This window comes from Oryctolagus cuniculus, chromosome 14 (assembly GCF_964237555.1).
Source record: "Oryctolagus cuniculus chromosome 14, mOryCun1.1, whole genome shotgun sequence".
NCBI classification, from domain to species: Eukaryota; Metazoa; Chordata; class Mammalia; order Lagomorpha; family Leporidae; genus Oryctolagus; species Oryctolagus cuniculus.
In genome coordinates, this window is record NC_091445.1 from 44209527 (window position 1) to 44217670 (window position 8144).

Below are 8144 nucleotides of genomic sequence, written 5' to 3' on the forward strand. Positions count from 1 at the left end.
AGGCAACAGTCACCATTAGTGGCAGAGAAGGACCTTTAGCTGTGGAAGAGACTATATCAGTCATTTCCACATCACTATTTGTCAGTGGTACAGAAGCAAACTCAGAAGTCATAGAAGGCCAGGTAAAACCAAAGTTCAGAGAGTTTCAAGAGCACCTGTATTTGGCTTGAATTCTCCCTCATCCTGAGATGGTGCTGGTAGAACCTACAGGCTCATGGACAAGAGCAACAAACTGGCACTCCTCAGACTTTGCATCTACCTTTCTACCAACAAAGGGAAAATCACATAACTAATTATTTATAGAAAAGCAACATCAGCACATTCAACAGTTTTCTTGGGTTAGTAATGTAGAATAGCTGTATAGGCAGAAGTAAAGTCAGATATGCTAGAAACAGGACTTGGAATCACAGATTCCAGATTCTTGTCAATTAGCCATTATTGGCAAATGTATCAGCTTATAAGTATCACATGATGTGCCCTATATACTAGCACACTATACATCTCTGAGTAATAGCTACACCCCATTAGGTGACTTCTCTTCTGGTCAGTTACAAATTCATTCTGTTTTCCCTCATGTGGGGAGAGGCCAGCCATTGAGGAGAAAAACTCCTATGAGCAAAAGGCAAGCAAGTTTCAACATCTCAGGGTTTGTTCATCTTCACAATGGTCCATATCTTCCTTCACTAAGGTTTCTTTATTTTATTTTATTTTATTTTTTTTATTTTTTGACAGGCAGAGTGGACAGTGAGAGAGAGAGACAGAGAAAGGTCTTCCTTTTGCCGTTGGTTCACCCTCCAATGGCCGTCGCGGCCGGCGCACCGCGCTGATCCGATGGCAGGAGCCAGGTACTTATCCTGGTCTCCCATGGGGTGCAGGGCCCAAGCACTTGGGCCATCCTCCACTGCACTCCCTGGCCACAGCAGAGAGCTGGCCTGGAAGAGGGGCAACCGGGACAGAATCCGGCGCCCCGACCGGGACTAGAACCCGGTGCGCCGGCGCCGCAAGGTGGAGGATTAGCCTAGTGAGCGGCGGCGCCGGCCCCCTTCACTAAGGTTTCACATTGGTTCAGGGATAAGATGCAGTTTAAGTTAATGTTGAGAATGTTCATGCCTTCACTGAGAGAAAGGGACAGAAGCTGCTCATTGAAGAGCGTCACAGGAAAGTCGAACCAAGAGTAGAAGGGACACATGGAGACCCCACCTTCCTTGGTGTGCTTTCAGGATGCTTGGATTATGACACTCACGCCTGTCATCTCTGCTTTAGCTTTCATGCCCATTTTTATTTTTTTTTCCTTAACAATATTTACATGAAAATAGAATCTTTGGTTTTAAGTTTGTTTTTCCTCCAAGTTTTGAGGTTTTCCCTCCCTTTGAAGATAGTGATTTTGTTACCCAAGCATTAAAAATGGGTTCATTGTTCTGCTTATGTCAACACAGCTCAACTGCTGGTGAGACACCCTTCTTTACAGTTAACATCAACTGAAGGCTGTAAGCTTTTGTGTAATTGTAACTACACATAAACACATATAAACAGTGATTTTTGCTGATAAGTTCTGCATCAAGAATTGGACTTTCTCAATTTCTTCTCAAGGCCATTGTTAGTCTTCTAACCTAGGCTAATGGTTTTGAAAAAGAACTTGTAAAAAATATTTATTTAAAGAATCTTGCATCCCAACAATTTATTTAAGGAATCTTGAAAATTTGGCCACAAGTCTGGCTTCATTTTGAGCCCTTGCTTTAAGCTAGGCACTGTGCCAAGCATGTGACAAGCATTAATATGCTTAGTCATTGCTACAACAGTTGAGGTAGGTGTTTTTGCTATTTGTGCTTTATACATGAAGAATTTGAGCAGAAGAGAGCCCAATTAGCTCACCATGGAACTATGAGGGCAGCTCAGTAAGTTCATAGAGAAATGGAGTTAAATGATATCTTTGTCATGGTGCAGAAAAATTGAAATCCATGGATAGCTTTTTTCACAATATATATATATTTCCATGAATGTTTGAAGACCCTTTCAATTCCATTTTCTACGAACTTTTTGAAGTCCTGTTATCTAGGCTATTAAGTGACAGAATAGTGGCTTAAGCTCAGGGCAACTGCCTGTATGGGTGGCTGACTCTGAGCCATGAAACTGTGCTGCTTCCCATTGTTGTTCCTCTTGGTTGTTCATTCATAGAAGTCAAGCTTTTCACACACAATTTAACTAATAGTTAAAATATTGGAGAGTGAGCACTTCCATTGCATAGGTGAATTTTTCCCACAATGGCCTCTTGTTTCTTGCTGTGTCAATTCTGAACAAATTTTAAAGTAAATTCATGGTAGGGGGAATATACTTACCAATAATGAAAATATATCAAAATAGCAAGTGGAGAGGATTTGTCATGTGCTCTTCAGGAGAAATGATAAAAGCTGAAGGTGATAAATATGCTAGTTACCCTAATTTATCATTGAATTACGTTTACATCATAAATATTTACAATGATTATGTGTCAATCCAAAAAAGAAGAAAAAATTTTTAAAAATCTTACAAAAAATCTTGGCTATTCTTCATGCAAGAATCAAGCAAGATTCAGGACACCTTTTGGTTTTGTTTTAATTTAATCAATCCAATTTTCAGCATCCTGGCATTCTTAATATTGGAGAGACATTGGTCAACTCACAGGAAATAGATTTCTCTCACTGGTTTCTGACCCCCTCCCTTGCACTGACTTACTCCTTAAACTATTTAATGGACAAGGCCCTTTCAAGAGTGAGATAGACTCAAGAACTGGTTGGTGAGGACCAGGCCTTCTGGAAGAGATTTCTGCACAGGGTTCAATGGGCAAAGTGCTCGCTGAAGTTCCCTCAAGGAGCAGCAGCCTTTTCTTTACAAAAGACAATCACCAGACAGAGCGTAGGGGGGGAGGAAGAGGGCACACATCTCACATGCATAAAAACTCCAGGCTGAATGAGACTACTGGGCTCTCAGTTCTTTACCAAGATGCCTGCCTGTTCTGTCTGGAGTGCTCTCTTCATTATTTATCTCCATTAGACTTTGCTAGCATGCTTCCCCCTAAAAAAAGAAAGAGCAAAATCAGTCTCTCCATACAGCTACAACAGTGAGGAGTGTCCTTGAGTTTAAGACAGCATCGCTTTAGGAGTGTGTGTGTGTGTGTGTGTGTGTGTGCCAACGAATTTTCAAAATGGAAAAGTAATTTGGACTGGTAAATGAAATGAACTTGAGTGGAAATGGGAATGGCATGCTGATGTAAACAGTATTAACTTTTTTAAAAAAAAAAAGCACAGAATGATACTCTCTTGGGTTTCATATTTTCGCCTGAAAACTGCCTGAGGATTAATCACAAGCATGTCACTGAGGTCTTTACAAATAGTTGTCCACTTGGCTCATTTAGATTTGGCCTTTTTCCTCGTTGTCTCCACCATTCAAAGAGCACCATATATTTTAACTTTTCTAAAAACTCTCCTTAGTGAAAACAAAAATAACAATGGACAATTGCAGCAGCTTGGCTGCCAAGAGGCCCTGTGGCTCCTTCCCACTTATACAAGGACAAGGACAGGCGCTGCATACCAACAAGCCCCCTTTAAAAAATGAGTCATTTTATTTATTTTTGTTTATTTCACTGTTTTTGAAAGCAGAAGACATACAGACACACACACACACACACACACACACACACATGGATGAGAAACAGATCTTGCATTTGTTGGTCATTCTCCAGATGCCCACAACAGCTGGGACTGGGTCAGGCCAAAACTAGAGTCCAGAACTCAATCTGGGTATCCCCAGGGGGTGGAAGGGACCCAACCACACCATCCATCCTGTGCTGGCTCCTAGAGTACATGTTAGCGGGAAGCAGGAAGCAGGAGCACAGCAAGGACTTGAACCCAGCTATTCTGACATGGGATGCAGGCATTGTAAGTTGTATCTCAACAGCTTGCCAAACACCTGCTCCAACAAGCCCTTGGACACATTTTCCCACTTCCTCTTGTTCTCCACGTGATATATCTGTTTCTATATTTATATCTATATGTGTATATATCAGTTCATGATTGCAAACATCCAATAGCAAGGGTGTGAAAGATACTCATTATTATTCTAGAAAATCAGTGGATCAAACAGGTCTCTTAAATGCAAAACATACTTTTGATAAGAGGCATTTCAGTGGGATGCTTTTGGTCAGGACTTTCATCACACGAGTTTATGATGACTAGACTGGACTGGTGTGTGTGCGTGCACATGCACACAGGAGTATGTGTGTCTATTGGCTCAGAAAGTCACTGAGCACCCTGGGAACAATATTTAAATGCAGGATTGGCGTCAGAGTGACCACCCCCTTAAATATTGGTGCTAACAATCTTACTATATCTTACTATATCAGTCACCCTGTGGACAGTGGAAGCCTGGGACACCCACCTGGGTAAGGTCTGAGAGCTGGGCTAGATGTGGCAGTGCTCTTACCTCTGCTCAGATATTGAAAATGGAAGCTAGAGGCCAGCGCCATGGCTCACTAGGCTAATCCTCCGCCTGTGGCGGTGGCACACCGGGTTCTAGTCCCAGTCGGGGCGCCGGATCCTGTCCCGGTTGCTCCGCTTCCAGGCCAGCTCTCTGCTGTGGCCTGGGAGTGCAGTGGAGGATGGCCCAAATGCTTTGGCCCTGTACCCACATGGGAGACCAGGAGGAGGCACCTGGCTCCTGGCTTCAGATCGGTGCAGTGCGCCGGCTGCAACAGGCTGGCTGCAGTGGCCACTTTGGGGGGGTGAACCAATGGAAAAAGGAAGACCTTTCTCTCTGTCTCTCTCTCTCACTGTCTAACTCTGCCTGTCCGAAAAAAAAAAAAAATAGAGCAGAGATGCAAAATTTGTCAAGTTTAAAATGTTTGCAATTTCACTCACTGGTACCCAGACATACCTCCCGAATCCAGTGTATTATAAGTTTGTTATTCATGAATGAATTCTGTGGTTTATAAAAATGTGACTCCATAGCACACTCTAAGTGATACGGCCTATCAGTGGGATTCCTGTTAGAGCTGTCGGATGGAAATGCTCTTTCACACCTGCCATGTATCTTTCTGGCTGGATGCTTTCACTCATTTGTTGATAAAGCCGAGTCTGCATTTGAGATCTCGCCTCCACATGGCCCTCACTCCTCTGCCTAAGTCCTCTGTAGGGGAATGTAACCGGCAGACAGCTGTGGGTCCAGTCAGTGTTAGAAGAAAGAGCTCAATCCCGACAACTTCTTGGTCAAAGAGGCTCCGCAGAGAAGCAAAGCCGTGGGTAACTCCCAAGAAGCAGTAGATGGAGGTTAACCTGGAGGTGATGAGGAGGGATTGAGCAAAGCACTCACCCTGAGAGCAGTGACATGGACCTTTAGGCAGTGGTGCTGGGGAGAGGGCCCTCTGGGGAGCTTTTAGACCTAGGAATGCCCAGGAGCCTCCCCAGATTCCTGTAATCAGAACCTCCTGTGATGTGCAGGGCCTTTCCTGGTTTACCCAGCTGTCCGGTGATCCTAACCTGCACTCAGGGTTGTAATGTAGTCCAGGTTGTCCAGGTGCCTTTATCCATTGTTTCCACAGAAGACTGTGCAGCTGCTATTTTGTTTCCCCCAAATAGACCTTTTATTTAAGGAATACAATCTTCATGCATTTCCTAAGTACAACTTTAGGGATATAGTGATTCTTTCCACCGTATTTGTTAGAGACAAGATAGTGATAGGCGAGGAGAGCAGAGAATGATGGACAAAATAAACACTGCTTGGAGACTGGAGAGATTATTTGGGACTGAATGGGAAATCCATCAATCCTTTCAGTGAAAAACCGAACAGAGGAACGAAACATTATTCTCTAGTTTCACTCAGAGCCCCTAACTTCTTTCCTCCAGCTTCACTAGTTTCTGAATGCTCAGTACCAAAGAAGCCTGAGGACAGAGAAGCGCTCGTGCAGGGCTTTTTCCTGATGATCAGGGCAGCTGTGACGATTTCACTTCCACCCCAGACCTGGCAGCCGAGGCGATGCAGGTTCCCACGTGAGACTGGAGATGAGGCTGTTGGCTTCTGTGGTTTGAGATTTCCACTCATCTCTCTACCTTGGGGGGTGCTAAACACAAAGACAAAAACCACATTCTCAGAACTGATGCAGCATTTTTAGGTTGTACCTAAAAAAGATGGGGAAAAAAATTTTCCAAACCCCATTTGTCACCTTTTTGCATCAGTTTTCCAGAATCTCAAAGGACTGAATTCCAATGTCTGTGGTTAATGCAAAGGTTAGAGATAGGCCTGTGAAGTGTCTGGAACTGTAAGGAAACCATGGCAAACATGCAGGCCTACTAAAACAGCCGAGGAGGTGAAGGCCCCTCCATAGGCAGAAATGCCAGCAGGTGGTCAGTTGGAGCCCTCTATCCTGGATGCAAAGATAGGTTTTCTCCTTCCAAAACATTATATTCTGTATCAGGGATTTTTGTTTCTAGAAAGCATTGGTTGGCTGAGGGTTTTGTGCTATAGAAAAGTAATTCTTCATGTGTGTATGATGAGTTTATGGAGGAATCTAGTGGAGAGAACATAAACATTTTGGTTCTGGACATCTGATTTTATTCCTGAATGGGATATTTACCTGCCATGTGATTTGTTCTCTCACCTCAGGTGGGATTAAGACCTGCCTGGTGTTGGCTGGCACCGCGGCTCAATAGGCTAATCCTCCGCCTGTGGTGCCGGCACACCGGGTTCTAGTCCCAGTCGGGGCGCCGGATTCTGTCCCGGTTGCCCCTCTTCCAGGCCAGCTCTCTGCTGTGGCCTGGGAGTGCAGTGGAGGATGGCCCAAGTGCTTGGGCCCTGCACCCCGTGGGAGACCTGGTTCCTGGCTTCGGATCAGCGTGATGCGCCAGCCACAGTGCACCGGCCGCGGCGGCCATTGGAGGGTGAATCAACGGCAAAAGGAAGACCTTTCTCTGTCTCTCTCTCTCTCACTGTCCACTTTGCCTGTCCAAAAAAACAAAAACAAACAAACAAAAAAACTGCCTGGTGCATGATAATCAATCAACATGGCCTTTTCCTATTTTCCCTTGAATGTTAAATGAGACAAATATAAAGTGTTAAGCACAGCACCTGACACACAGTAGGTGCCTAAGAAGTATCAGCTGTTACGCATTTTTATATCAGAATTACCTGGCTTCTAACACATGCAGAATAGTTCTTTTCACTCGGTGAGTAGATGTCTGAACTGCTAGGCACTGCTGTAGCTGCTTATCCCCTGTGAACCACTGCAATTATCTTACTAGTCCTGCTACCCAGGTGAGGTTATGAGAGCATTTTCCAGAAGGGATAAAGACTCAAGTAGCTTGTCCTGAGAAAAGACCTCTACAGTATGTCTTCATGCTGAGGCCAACAAACACATACTGGCGAACACAGCAGAGCACTTCGTAGGGGACAGTCGACCCCACATGTGACAGGCAGCAGGGAGAGTGGTAAGTTTTGAGCAAAGTACCTTGTCTGGGAGACTTTGCTGTAAAGGCTTTCCAGGCTCCTTCCAGAGGTATTGCTGTTGCTGTTTGTCTTCCTCACACACACCTTTACAGCTTTCCCCAGAACCGTTGGCAGTGCTCAGCCTGCACACGTCCTGCCTCACAGGTGGTGGAGCTCTCTCTAGCCCCATGTGTCCCTCCTGTTGGTCAGTGGTCGCTCTCCTGGGACCACTTCCTCTGTGGCTGAGGGGTGGGTCGTTTGTTGAGGTGGGCCTGAATGATGGCTACATTTCTCTGAGGCCAGAGTGCTGGTGTGTGAGGAGCACAAGCGGCCTCTGAGCACGTTCCGAGAATAAATGAGTCTGTGAGTTGTGCGCTGACAGTGCCAAGTGCCTTGAAGTGCTGGGGATGGGCACCATCTGGTGAGTGCTTGGAGGGAGCTCGATCGTCGACTTCCACGACCAGTCTCCTTGGACTTCGTGCTTCTCATTATCAGCAAATGGAAATGTGTGGGTAGCTTTGGGGTGACGGTGGAGAAGAGAGGTCATGGTTCCACTGCCTTCTGTTACTTAGCCTTTCATTACACAAATCCAAACCCTTATCTTTTGTCCTCCCAAGCTGAATGCGTAGTGTGTGTGTGTGTGTGTGTGTGTTTTAAATCTCAGTCAATAAAGGTCTGAGGAGGGGGCAAAA